Raw genomic sequence first — 14,532 nt, forward strand, 5'->3', positions numbered from 1 at the left:
CATGAAGAACCTAGGGGTAAGACGGGAATGAAGACACAGACCTACTAGAGAATGGACTTGAAGATATGCGGAGGGTAAGCTGTGACAAAGTGAGAGAGTGGCATGGACATATGTACACTATCAAACGTAAAATAGATAGCTAGTGGGAAGCAGCCACATAGCTCAGGGAGATCAGCTCGGTGGTTTGTGACCACCTAGAGGGGTGGGATATGGAGGGTGGGAGGGAAGGAGATGCAAGAGGGAAGAGATATGGGGACATATGTATATGTATAGCTGATCCACTTTGTTATAAAGCAGAAACTAACACAGCACTGTAAAGCAATTACACGCCAATAAAGTTGTTAAAAAGAAACATGTCAACTATGGAACGACAAAGTGTGTTTGGAAGTCCCATGATAGAACTGTTGAGCAGGTGATAAGGATCCATGTAAGAAACTAGTGACATTCTGATTTGTCTCGGAGCTAAATATTTTTTAAAATTTCATTACAGAAAGGGAGGATTAACATAAACAGTAACTTTTTATGAAGGTGGAATATTTTTTCCTTTCTTCATTGTTGAAGAGAGTTGAAAGCTGTCTTCAGCATAAGTTGAGAATTTCTTCTTAACACGGTCTTCACACAGAGAAAGAAAGGCACGTGTTTAACTACAATAAGCGGAATGAAGCCATTTATCCCAGTGGTTCAAGATTCCCCAGGCATGGTTAGTGCGTTTGCTTTGCGGGCCTGTGAGGCGGTATTTAGTAGGGCCACAACCACTCCACACAAGAGCAGTTGTGTGAATGAGAAAAAGACACCCCCTTCATCCAAGCAGATATATTCTCAAATAGGCACATAGATTGCTAAACCACCTGAGAGCTGGATTTAATCCCACTTGCCCCCTTAGCAGGTGTCCTTGGGTAGTGCACACACATACACACAAAAAGCCAGGCAACCCTCAGGTTCTAGCTACATTTAAAGTGAATTTGGGAGGCTCCATTCCTCTTTGCTGCCTGACTTAGAAATAGAGAGACACTTCAAATGACAATTAGTCTATTTTCTGGCACAAGACATAAACCTGGATTCCCCACTCCCACGCCTATTTTTCCTGTTCTGTCTCTTTGAGATTGCATTACTTGTAGTCTTGAGTGTTGAAAAGGGAAGATCAAGCTCGTTTTATTATTGTCACAATCAACATTGATCCCAGGTCTATATACTGGAATAGATTCTCTGTAGGCAGTGCTTACTGGGGCTCTCAGGAGTTCAGGGAGAATTTGTGAGCAGAAATCTTTTTTCAGTTAGAGAGGAAGCACATTCAAGATGTACTAAAATAGCTGAAAAGAAGTGTAGTGCCCTACTTTATGAGCACAAGATGAGCTAGTATTTACTAGACAAAGAATTTATGGCTGGGAGAAGTAGATTTCAGCTTATAGGAATTTCTAACTGTCTTTTTCCTTGCTTCAATAGCTCACTGTACAAAACTGGTTTGAGAGACTCTGAAAAATGGTAAGGTCATAAACAATTGGATAATAACATTCAATTACTAGCTTTCTCAACGAATAATATTGCCTTATGGTTTAGTGCAATTGCAATTTATAAATAGCCGCTTAAAATACATTCTTCTATTACATATAGTGAAATATAACTTTTTAGATAGGTTATTACAATAGAAAGTAGCTACCTATAAAACCATGCTTTCTTTTGAAAGATTTGCTGTAGGAATCTAAAGAAAGTGTGGACTGGAAAGTACTTTTTCAACTTACGTAATTGTAAGACAAGATGAAGCATTTTATACTTTATTATATCTTTTAATTAGATGAGAAATTAATACCCTGTTTTGTTGTCTCTGGTATTCATTTGCAATTACATGCAAGGCTAGCCACAATTTTTTTAAAGTTATAGAATATGGAAAAGATTCACATTAGGGCTTTCTGTTCCAAACAACAAATGAACAAAGAAACTAGACAGCTGAATCCTACCTTCACATCCTGTAGTATGACACTGAGCATGTCACTTCACATTTTGGCATTTTCATGTTTCCAATAGGTGTTTTAACTCCCATTACCCTAAGGTCTACGGTCACAAAATAAGAGCAATGATCACCTCATAAAGATTGGGTAGAGTAAAAGCTCTGCTACTCTCTCCCTAACATAAATCCCTATTCTGCTCTCCTTGTTGTCTCGTAAGAGATAAGGGTCGGTTCTAATGGCAAACTAGCACTCAAAATAGCTCCCATCCCTGAAGGTGTGTTTCATTACTTTCTACCTTTCCAAATTCTACTTATAATCCAAAGCCTCTCTAGCAAGCTCTCTCTAATCCATCCTCCCTCCTTTGAGATCTGACATCACTTATACTCATATACTCATCTATCTAATTTTAATGTAATCCTATGCCATCTTACAGTATGTCTGTCTAATATGCATAAGCTTTGTTTCCCTAGCAACACTGTAAGCCTCAGAATAGAAAACAAGGTTTATCTCATTTTTGTTCTTGTATAGAGCTTGGTGTAGAGCTGAGCACAGAACTAGCGCTACTCAATTTAATTCAGTAAAATTGATTCAGCTTCCCTCCAACATACAGACTGTGTAAATTCCCAGGATGTTTGTTTTTGTGATCAATGATCACCCCCATATATATCTCCTCACCCACCACTACAAACTGTATATATATATATATTTTTTTTAACGACCAACACTCACCAGATTTAATCACCATTTAACCATAGATTAAGTGGTGGCACTGAATCTCATCTAAAGAACAAGACACATAAAATTCAAATATGTCAAAGGAAATTTACACTAAGATTCACTTCCCTCAAGAGACTTATTAATAGTTTGAAAATTAAAAGTGTTTGAGAAAGCATAATCAGCATCATAGTATGTGAACAGAGAATGAATGTGGACTACCTCACCAAATGCATGAAAAGAAGAGGAGCTCTTAAAGTCGAAAAGACTGGATAATGATATATCAAGAACAATACAGGGCTTCCCTGGTGGCGCAGTGGTTAAGAATCTGCCTGCCAATGTAGGGGACACGGGTTCGAGCCCTGGTCTGGAAAGATCCCACATGCTGCGGAGCAACTATGCCCATGCGCCACAAGTACTGAGCCCATGTGCCACAACTACTGAAGCCCGTGCACTGCAATGAAGAGTAGTCCCCGCTCGCAGCAACTAGAGAAAATCCACGCATAGCAGTGAAGACCCAACACAGCCAAAAATAAAATAAAATAAAAATAAAAATAAAAATAAAAATGTACTTGCCTGAGAGCTCCCTCTGCTGGCCTCCCAACTCCATTTAAAAAAAAAAAGAACAATACATAGGGGACTTCCCTGGTGGCACAGTGGTTAAGAATCCGCCTGCCAATGCAGGGGACACAGGTTCTATGCCTGGTCTGGGAAGATCACACATGCTGCGGAGGAACTAAGCCCATGCGCCACAACTACTGAGCCTGAGAGCCACAACTGCTGAAGCCTGCCCACCTAGCGGCCATGCTCTGCAACAAGAGAAGCCACTGCAATGAGAAGCCCATGCACCGCAATGAAGAGTAGCCCCCATTCGCCGCGACTAGAGAAAGCCTGTGCACAGGAACGAAGACCCAACACAGCCAAAAATTGAAAAAGTCAAATAAAATAAAAATTAAAAAAAAGAAAATTGTTTAAAAAAATAAAGATCTAAAAAAAAAAAAGAACAATACGTAGGTTTAAGGATAGATTTAGATGAATTCGTGAATGAAAGATGCAATATAATCATCCAGAGGGAGAGCAGGAATATAAAATAATGTCTAATGCTTACTGAGCACTTACTGTATATCAGGATCCATTTTAAATGATGTCTCCTTAATCCTCATAATGACCCTTGGTGTGTGTGGGGTGTACTGTCATCTTCGTTTTGTAGAGGAAGAAACTGAGGCTCAGAGAGGTAAAGTTGCACAGTTAATCCATGGAAGAACTGGGATTCAAACCCAGAAAATCTGATATCAGGTCTGGAGTTTGAAAACAGAATACCCATTTAACCATGTGGGTTTATATCTGATGGCAACTACTGCACGTTCAACAAGGCCCTGTTCTCTAAAACCCTGGAAGCCACTTTGATCTGAACTTCCAAAGTTGCTCTGAGCACAGACTTTTTGTGGCAGATACAATGTAAGGTGACCCTCAGTGAGTCATACACCCTTGTATAATTTCCTTCCTTTGACTGCAGGATGGAAACTGCAACTTGCTCTAACTAAAAGAATATGGCAAAGATAATAGGATGTCACTCCCATGATTAGATTACATCATATAAGATTCTGTCTTAGTAGACTAGACAAAGATACTCTCTTACTGGTCTTCAAGAAGCAAATAGCCATGTTGTGAACTGCCTATGGAGATGGTTACATGGCAGGGAGCTGTGGGTCACTGCTGGGACCAGTGAGTGACTGTCAGCCAACAACCAACAAAAATCCAAGGTCCTCAATCACACAGTTACAAGTATATGAATTCTGCCAACAACCTGAATCAACTTGGAAGCACTTACTTCCCCAGTCAAGCCTCCAGATGAGAACATAGCCTAGCTGACATTTTGATTACAGACTTGTGAGACTGATAAGCAGAATTCTAAGATTGTCCCCAAGACTCCCCAGCCACTGGTGTACACACATCTTCCCCCAGTTATTCAATCAAACATTAAGCTAAGTGCTATTGTGAAGGGATTTTGCAGATGCAGTTAAGATCTGAAATCAGGTGACCTTAAAATAGGGAGATTATCCAAGTTTGGCCTAACCTAATTAAGTGAGGCTGAAAGAGGGACTAGGTCTGTCCTTGAGAGATTTGAAGTGTAAGTAGTATTCGACACAAGGGAGATTCTCCACTAGTGGCTTTGAAGAAGGAGAGGGCCACGTGGCAAAGAATGTAGGAGGTCTCTATGAGCTAAGTTTTCTTAGCTCCCTCCTGACAGCCAGCAAGGAAGTGCAAGCCTCATTTCTACAGCCACAGGAACTGAATTCTGCTTGGAAAAAGGATCATGACACCCAGTTGAGAACACAGCCTGGCCAACACCTTGATTTTAGCCATGCGAGACTCTAAGCAGAGAATCCAGGCACACCATGCCCAGACTGTCCAGACTTCGACACAACAACGAGCTAATAAATGGGTGGTATTTGTCATAATTTGTTTAGTTTGTTACACAGCAATAGAAAACTAATATACTTCTCATATTTAGAGTTGACATAAATTGAATTCATAAAATGAATTTCATAAAATGAAATTGAGTCATTTCAATTAAGCAAAAATGAAAATAGCCAGTACAATTGCCTGGACCATAGAAGATGCTAAGCATTTGTGGGACTTTTTTTCCTAACAAGCCTCTGAAATAGAGAATTTCTTCTAACATTGTCAAAGTGACCAGTAATTTTTTTTTTTTTTCTTTTTTTTTGTGGTACGCGGGCCTCTCACTGTTGTGGCCTCTCCCGTTGCGCAGCACAGGCTCCGGACGCACAGGCCCAGTGGCCATGGCTCACGGGCCCAGCCACTCCGCGACATGTGGGATCTTCCCGAACCGGGACACGAACCCGTGTCCCCTGCATCGGCAGGCGGATTCTCAACCACTGCGCCACCAGGGAAGCCCGACCAGTAATGTTTGTAAGAAGAAAATGTTCACCATTCAGAACAAGTGAAAAATACTATGCAATAGTCTATGGAAACACAGTGTGGCCAAACTCTCCTTTGGACATCTGCGATTACCCAGGAATCAAAACCAAGAGAATAAAGTCACTAAACTTTACTTGCACATCTCAGAATTGGAATTCAAAGAATTCAAGTTACTATCCTGGTTTTTGAAAGGTAGAATTTTAGGGGGACTTCCCTGGTGGTCCAATGGGTAAGACTTGGCGCTCCCAGTGCAGGGGGCCTGGGTTTGATCCTTGGTCAGGGAATTAGATCCCACATGCATGCCACAACTGAGAATCCATGGGCTGCAACTAAACATGCTGCATTGAAGATCCGCATGCCGCATCTAAGACCCTGCACAGCCAAAATAAGTAAATATTTTTTAATCATAGAATTTTAATATTTCATATTTTAAATTATTCCACAACTTACTATTTCTCCAACTTCCCAGCTTTTCACAGTAAAGTCCAAGGATACTGAGATCATGCGGAAAGTTTCAATAAATTGTCTCCTGACTGAATCATAAAACTTGGCGGCTGTGAATTTGTTTTGTCATCTACATAAGATGATCTCTGTGCTGAGAATTCAAGTGCTTAAATTCCGGCCTATGTGTCATAGATAATTTTAGTATCGGTTCCATGGTCTTGGGATACATTCCAGTGTAAGTCTGTGTTGTCTGAAATTTGGAAATTCTCCTGCAGCTGAAAGTTTCTCACTTTCTGCTTTAAGAGAAATTACCCACCAATTTAGTTCTATCCGAGACTATGTGGCCTAGAGGTGATTTTACATCGCTGGAAAAAATCAATGATTCTCACATACATGTTTGTTGGCCATTTTAGCGCCTTGGGTTTTGAAACTTGTAAGTGATCTTGACCATTTCAGGATCCCAAGTATTAAGATTGAAAAGAGGGCATTTAAATTTTACTCTTTAATAAGCAAGAAAGATTCAGCATGTTACATGATGACTTCAGGAGGGTTATGATTGATATTTGAGCACAACAGAAAGGTGCCTTGTAAAAGAGTTCTTTTTCATTAGAAACAAGTTTGAACAAGGAACAAGGTACTTTTCAAGTTTGTGCTGGTAAGGGACAGGATTGGGTGCAATCTCCTGAAATTTTTACTCATGTAAAAACTGTATGACCCCCATAAAGATAAATTTATCCTTTAAAAGATAAAGTAAATTTCTGGAGACTGTGAGCTGTTTTATGTTGGTTGTGAGTTTATCATACATAATATTTCTCTTTTTTCTGCAGGCACATTTGCTTTTTTTTTTGTGTGTGTGTGTGTGTGTGTGTGGTACACTGCTTGTAGAATCTTAGTTCCCTAATCAGGGATTGAACCCGGGCCCCAGCAGTGAAAGTGCCAAGTCCTAACCACTAGACTGCCGGGGGAATTCCCACATTTGCTTTTGAATGGAGAAACAGGTCAATATTCAGTTAAGTAAGAATGTTTTCTTTCTTTCTTTTTTTACTTTAAACATCAACTAAATTTGCTATCCAAACCTCTAGTGCTGTCCTTAGAAATAACTCTCTAAGGTTGTGAAAGATAATGTACTGCTTTAGAAAGGTAGAGGTTCATTGATTTTTTTCTTTTTTAAGGAGCACAGTGGCATCTTTTGCTTATGAAAATACTATCGTCAGAGATTCTGACTGGTGTTTAGGAATTCACAAATTCAATTTTATAAAGCTTTATACTCATGCTCACCAAAAAGGCTGCTTCACAATTTGATACAAAAAAAATATAGGAAAAGTGCTACCCATTAAGGATTCTGGAATGTCCAAGATGTTCTCAATATATGTTGAAAAATAATCTCCTGTTAGGGCTTCCCTGGTGGCACAGTGGTTGACAGTCCGCCTGCCGATGCAGGGGACAAGGGTTCGTGCCCCGGTCTGGGAAGATCCCACGTGCCGCGGAGCGGCTGGGCCCGTGAGCCATGGCCGCTGAGCCTGCGCGTCCGGAGCCTGTGCTCCGCAGCGGGAGAGGCCACAGCAGTGAGAGGCCCGCGTACCGGGGGGGAAAAAAAAAAAAAAAAATCTCCTGGTAGAATGACCTAGTGGCCTACCAGTTTTTTTCTACATTTTATCCTTGGGGTAAAAGGGATGGGGAGGGGCTCTATAAGATCAGTAAAACACATGAAATGTACAGCAGGTCAAGGAGCCTTTCCATGTGGGAAAAAACAAGAGGATTCTGAAAGCAATCTTCTACACAGAATATGAATATTAAGAGATTCTGGAAGCCTGAAAAAATTATTGGAAGGGAAGAATGATAGCCCAAGATATACGATAAAGCACAGTTAAGTACAATGTAATAATCAGCTCTCTCGGCTCTCTAGCTACCTCTTGAATCACATTTCTTCGATTTGCTTTTGAGTCCCATTATCTCCCCACAACTCAGGTCCCAAAGCAGAATTATCTTTCCTAAAACACTGCTCTCGTGGATGGCACCACCACCAAATATCTAAGACGCATCCTGCCACGCTTTCACAGCCTGTGTAGAGTCAATTACAAAGTCCCTTTGCTTAAAGCTTCTAGATACTATCAGATTCCTTCCACTGCTTCATTCCCATGGCTTTGGCTTGAGGACAAACCCTCACCGTGTCTTGTCTGAAATATTGTCATGGCCTCCTCCTGACTGGTCTCCCTGTCCTCACTGTCACCATGTCTATCCCTTCCCCACACTCCCAGCCAACCTCTGCTCTGCCAGAAAGATCTGTCTAAGAATCTTAACTTTCCATTTCCTTGTATGATTTCCCTTGGCCTAAAGAATACAGTCCAAACTCTTCAGTGTGACATGGGAAGTTTTTGTGATTCGGCTTCTACTTGTTCAGCTGCTTTTCTCACGGTTCCTCCATACGCTGAACGTCCTGCTCACACAAGGACGCTTTCCCCACGTCCTCTTCTCAGCCTGCGATTCCCTTTTCCCCCTTGTCTGTCTGAGCAACCTCTCCTTGTCCTTCTATTTCTTCTGACTGCCTACTCAGGCGATCTCATTTCTTTCATTCATCCATGAGCAAATAACTGTGAAGATACAAAGCTGAATTAGCACACAGCCTACCCTCAAGAATCCTAGCCCAGTAGAGTTCAGAGTAAATACAGCAGCAGGTTGAAATGGGCACATGTACCGAGAGATGCCTGGCACCGCGCTGTGAGGGTTCAGAAGAGGGAAACAAAACAACGGCTTTTGCATTTGCATCCTATTGCCATCTTTCTTAGCAAAAATTTAAAACCACAGACTGCAGACTGATCCAATATAGTGTCTCAGTTATTCCTCAAACGTTACATATTTAAATTTATTCCTAGCATAAGCCATAGTTAAATGCAGCAATGGTGTTGCTGTAATATCATGTACAAGTGAATGTATTTCCTTTTTTTTTTTTTTTTTTACTGTTTTTTGCTAGGTACTAATATTCAACAAACATTTCACGTATAAACACGATATTGAAGTTCGTTCAGCTGTATTACTCTGGTTTATCTTTTGTTCTGGTTCATAATCAATGATTTTTTCCTAAATGGACTTCAGCTAGCTGTATAATAATTCAGCCACATTTACTTTGTATTGTGGCTTGGTATTAGTTAAAGTACTGGCTGAAATACTGTAGTGGCATTTGCTTTACTGTATTATGTGATCTCCAGTTACCAGTAAACTTGCTGTGTGGCTGCCTGCTGTATGCCAGTATTCCAGGAAATCAAAGCATTTCTTTTGAAATTTGCAATTGCCATCTTTCAGGGTTAAGAGTTCTGCATACCCAGAATTGATGCCTTCCTGCTGGATTACAGTATTGGTATTTGCATGAACCAAATACTACACTTTTCCTCACAAAATCAATTTCAATACATGTTTGATAATGTGCACTCATCCCCACATCCCATAACACAAATTTCATTATAAACTGGAGGCATATTTTATATACCAGCAAATGTCAGCAAAGAGAGCACTTCCAGTTAAGGGATTTGGGGAAAGATCTGTAGAGGAAGTAACATTTCAGCTGGGCTGTGATGGATGGTTTTGTAGCAACACAGGACTTACTGAGAAAATAAAAGCAAGTCTAGGAGGAAAATTCATGAAGGTAGGAAAGTTCAGGGTATAATTGTGGCCCCGCTGTAACTCAGGAAGACTACGATCAGTGTGTAAAAAGGAATTTTAGGAGGAAAAATTGAAAAGCTAGATCGTGGAGCCAGATCATGGAGGCCCTGAATGAGAGGCTGTGAGTATAGAAGTTCATTCTGTAAGAAACTGGGAGCCATTTAAGGAGTTTTTGTTTTGTTTTCATTGAGTTTTAATTGAAATATAACATCATGTAAGTTGGAGGTGTACAGTGTGTTGGTTTGATAATTTAATATTGCAATATGATTACCACCGTCATGTTAGTTAACACCTTTATCATGTCAAATACTTATTATTATTATTTTTGTGTTGAAAACAGTTAAGATTTAGCCTCTTATCAACTCTGAAGTTTCTAATACAGTATTGTTGACTATCATCACTATGTTGTGTATTAGATCGCCAGGACTTATTTATCTACTTGTTTTGGGTTTGTACACTTAAATATCTCCCTACCCCTGGGCCCCAGTAACCAGCATTCTACTCTCTGTTTTTACAAGTTCAGTTTTTTCCTGTTCCGCATATGTGAGATCATACAGTATTTATCTTCTTCTGTCTGACATCTCACGTAGCGTAACGTCCTCAAGGTCCATCCATGTTGTTGCACTTGGCAGGATTCCCTTCTTTCTCATGGCTGATTAATATTTCACAACTTCTATATCCATTCATCTGCTAATGGACACTTAGGTTGCTTCCATATCTTGGTTCTTGTGAATAATGCTGCAGTGAACATGGGTGTGCAGATATCTCTGAAGGGTTTTTAATTTAAGAATGGAAATAGTACAGTAGCTGCCCTTTGAAAGAGATTAACCTGGCAGCAGCACTTTAAATGGATTAGAGAGGAGGTCTGGGAGGTGGGGGACACCTGTAAAGAGGCCAGCAGTGCACATAATGTACCATAAATACGATGAAGGTCTAAACCTGAGCAGTAACACTGGGAGCCTGCAGAAAAATGAAGAGGAAGAAAAATAGGGTAGAGATTGGATTGAGAGAATTCATTAGTTATTTGGATGTGGAAGGCAAAGGAAAGAAGAGGTGAAGTTTGCTGTTGGTACGTGGGAGAATGGCGGTATGAGTTAGGACAGAACTAAATGTTCATTTTGGAATGCACTGAATCACTGAATTTGAGGTGTCAGAGGTCATTCAGATGGAGCTTTCCAGTAGACAGTTCACAATTTAGGAGCAGGAATGAGGCCAGACTTGGAGATGCTAATTTGGTGGTTGTGTCAGCCACCAGTGTCAGGAATGTGCCTGACAAATGTCCTACTGTAGGGAAAGTAATTAACTGAAGGTCCCAGCTATTGGACTGTAAACTCACCTCAGTATCTGAGCTGAGGACATGCATCTCACGGGTGACTTCCAGACAATGAGTAGGTGTAGTAGCAATACTAAGGCAGACCAGCTCAAGAAGACAAAGCATTCCATGTAAATTTGTGCAGCAGCTGTGGAAAGCAGCGTGGCGTTTCCTTGGAAAGCTAAGAATAGAGTTACCAAGTGATCCAGCAATCCTTCTCCTGGGAAGGTATCTGGAAAAGATGAAAACCCTAATTCGAAAAGATATATGCACTCCAATATTAACAGCACCACTATTTACAAAAGCCAGGACATGGGAGCAACCTAAGCATCCACTGCAAGATGAATGGATAAAGATGTGGTACAGATATACAATGGAATATTACTCAGCCGTAAAAAAGAACGAAATCATGCCATTTGCAGCAACATGGATGAAGCTAGAGATGATCACACTGAGTGAGGTGAGCCAGACAGAGAAAGACAAATATCACGTGATATCACTCATATGTGGAAACTAAAACATAATACAAATGAATTTATTTACAAGATAGAAATAGACTCACAGGCACAGAAAACAAACTTACGGTTACCAAAGGGGAAAGAGCGGGGTAGGGGTAAATTACAAGTGTGGGATTAAGATACACACCACCATATATAAAATAGAAAAACAACAAGGATTTACTGCATAGCATAGGGAACTATACTCAATATCTTGTAATAACCTATAATGGAAAAGAATTGGAAAAAATATGTATATGTATATAACTGAATCACTCTGCTATACATCTGAAACTAACACATTATAAATCAACTACACTTCAATTTTAAAAAATAAGAAAGAAAGAAAGAAAGAAAGAAAGAAAGAAAGAAAGAAAGAAAGAAAGAAAGAAAGAAAGAAAGAAAAGAAAGAAAGAAAGAAAAGGAGACAGAAAGGCAAAGCATCCCAATGTCAGCCAACTTTGGTTCAAGGACTCACCCATAGCTTTTCTGAACCTTCCATTGACTGTAGTGAAGTCTACAAGGTCCCACCCAAACTTTCTTCCCATTTTTCTTCTCTCTTCCTCATTTGGGATCAGACTTGCATCAGGGTCTGACTTGTCTCCCAACCATATCTGACCTCTCCCCATTGTTTTTTAGCACAAGCATTTTACACTGGCCATAATTTCCTTATTGAATGCTGTCTTGGCATCTGCTCCTCAGAGCACCTGGATTAACACAATAGTTATTTGAAAGACATGGTATATATTCCATATGCCATTTTGTTCAATTAGAATTAATGTTCAAAATAGTGATCTTAAAATTTTTTAAGATCTTGAATCATTAAAGCAATATAAAAGTATCAAATTTAACTCACAAATTATAAAATTATATTTAGTAGGTTATAGCTTTACGTGAGGATATTATGCATTTATATGTAAAAGACTACTTTAAATGGAAAGGGGGAGTCATTATAAGAAATTTGAGTGGCTGGTTGTATTAGCCTCCAGTAAATATTCCAGCATTACAAATCATTGAGTTGGAGTCACAGATAAGAGTGATCTTTGAGGCAATGCAGTATCCCAGGTAATTAATATCTTTATTTTCCAGCTATTCAGAAAGATGAGGATCCATTTATGCTGTTCTTTGGAACCCTTTTCCAACTTTTTAAAACTTTTGAGCAACATTACTGCTTCTAATATTAAAAAATAAATTCTGATAATAGATGTATTTTATAAATAAGATGGATAAATACATTAAAAAACTATCTGACTGGGCTTCCCTGATGGCGCAGTGGTTGGGAGTCCGCCTGCTGATGCGGGGGACGCGGGTTCGAGCCCCGGTCCGGGAAGATCCCACGTGCCACGGAGCGGCTGGGCCCGTGAGCCGTGGCCACTGAGCCTGCGCGTCCGGAGCCTGTGCTCTGCAATGCGAGAGGCCACGAAAGGCCCGCGTACCGCAAAAAAAAAAAACAACCCCAAACTATCTAACTAACCAATCACTATAGCATATTACAATAAGTTTAGCAAACACTGTAGGTCTTTTTTGATTGCAGGCAGCAAATAATCTAATGTTTCTCTTACACCATTGTTTCAAAAGAAATCCATACTCTCTAAAAAGGAATTACTTAGAATCAATCAAAACAAATGATTTAATCAATATAATAATTAGGTTAGCAACTGAATCATTCAAGCAGTTATGGTGTTCAGGTTTATTGATATGAGTATTCTAAAGGCCGGTGTAATTTGAGAATTGTAGCTTTGCTAGAGAATGGTAGTGTATCTCTTTCGAGGTTAGAATTTGACTTTGAAGAAAATGTCATATGGATAAGCCTTTACTCGAAGGACTTGTGCTTCTTCACATTCTTAGGAATTGTTTACTTTCTCTTTTGCGTTAAGCTGTGGTTTAGAAATCAAGTTTGCTGTTAATTCTATCTCTGTTGGATGCCTTTTGACTCAGGAGACTAACAGACTCCTAAATGTTAGCAGGAACATCAGTTGATCTTTTGAAAGGTAACCAATGAATCTGGAGTTTTCTTGGCCAGACAAGTCACAAGATCACAGCCCAGTCCTGAGCTAAACTTAAGGACAATAAGATTAGTTCTGATATCTAGAAAAAGAATGGAACGTATGGGAAAATGCTAGACTTAGAAAAATTAATATTTGCTGATTTTTCTTCACAGTTAAAATTAATGGAGTTAGAAGGCTAGAAACGTTGTAAAAACTTATATATGCACAATTAAAGGGTTGAATAATTACGTGGAAAGTATGGATTATATAAAATTTTGCTATGAAAAAAAGACCCAATAACAGATCTTTCTTGACTGACCATGAGGTTACATTCCAACAAACCCATCATAAATTGCAAATATGGTAAGTCAAAAATTCACTTAATACACCAAAACTACAAACATCATAGCTTACCCGAGACTACAATAAATGTCGCCAGAACACTCACATTAGTCTACTGTTGGGCAAAATCATCGATCACAAAGCCATTTTATAATAAAGTATCCTTTTTGGCAGAATCTGTGACCTTGGTTTTTTTTTTTTTTTTTTTGGCTGCGTCAGGTCTTCGTTGTGGCGTTCGGGATCTTTTGTTTGGTCGCGGCACACGAGCTCTTGGTGGCAGTGCTCAGGCTTCTCTCTAGCTATGCGTGAGGGTTTTCTCTCTCTAGTTGTGGTGCGCAGGCTCCAGGGTGCTGGGCTCTGTGGTCTGTGACACGCGGGCTCTCCCGTTGAGGTGCGTGGGCTCAGTAGTTGAAGCGCACAGGCTTGGCTGCCCCGCGGCATGTGGGATCTTCGTTTCCCGAACAGGAATCGAACCCGCATCTCCTGCATTGGAAGGTGGATTCTTTACCACTGGACCACCAGGGAAGTCCCTGTGACCTTGGTTTTAAAGAAATTACATGAGCTATGCCATAGTGTAAAATTATCAACTCAGCTTCCCATTAACTAAAAAATGGTATTACTTGGACCAGAAATCTTGACTCTGGAGCTTCCAGGTTGGTGACCATGTGGAGGTGCTAGGATAGTGACAC

At 40.0% G+C, this 14,532-nt stretch overlaps 1 long non-coding RNA gene across 4 annotated transcripts in view; it reads right to left on the bottom strand.

Annotated features, from left to right (window-relative positions):
* Positions 1 to 14,532, bottom strand: part of LOC131766201 (uncharacterized) — a 60,263-nt gene that overhangs the window by 31,824 nt on the left and 13,907 nt on the right. Inside the window, exons 2-5 of one of the 4 annotated variants that reach the window (XR_010835771.1) lie at positions 13,950 to 14,326; positions 11,992 to 12,220; positions 11,041 to 11,248; positions 9,947 to 10,664 (exon numbers count right to left, since the gene is read on the bottom strand). This is a non-coding gene — a long non-coding RNA (uncharacterized lncRNA). Of the gene's footprint in view, positions 1 to 9,013; positions 11,249 to 11,991; positions 12,221 to 13,949; positions 14,327 to 14,532 lie in introns of those variants that run through there. The other 3 variants (XR_009338430.2, XR_010835772.1, XR_010835770.1) reach the window with 3 other exon arrangements.

The sequence above is a fragment of the Kogia breviceps genome, chromosome 12 (assembly GCF_026419965.1).
Source record: "Kogia breviceps isolate mKogBre1 chromosome 12, mKogBre1 haplotype 1, whole genome shotgun sequence".
NCBI lineage: Eukaryota > Metazoa > Chordata > Mammalia > Artiodactyla > Physeteridae > Kogia > Kogia breviceps.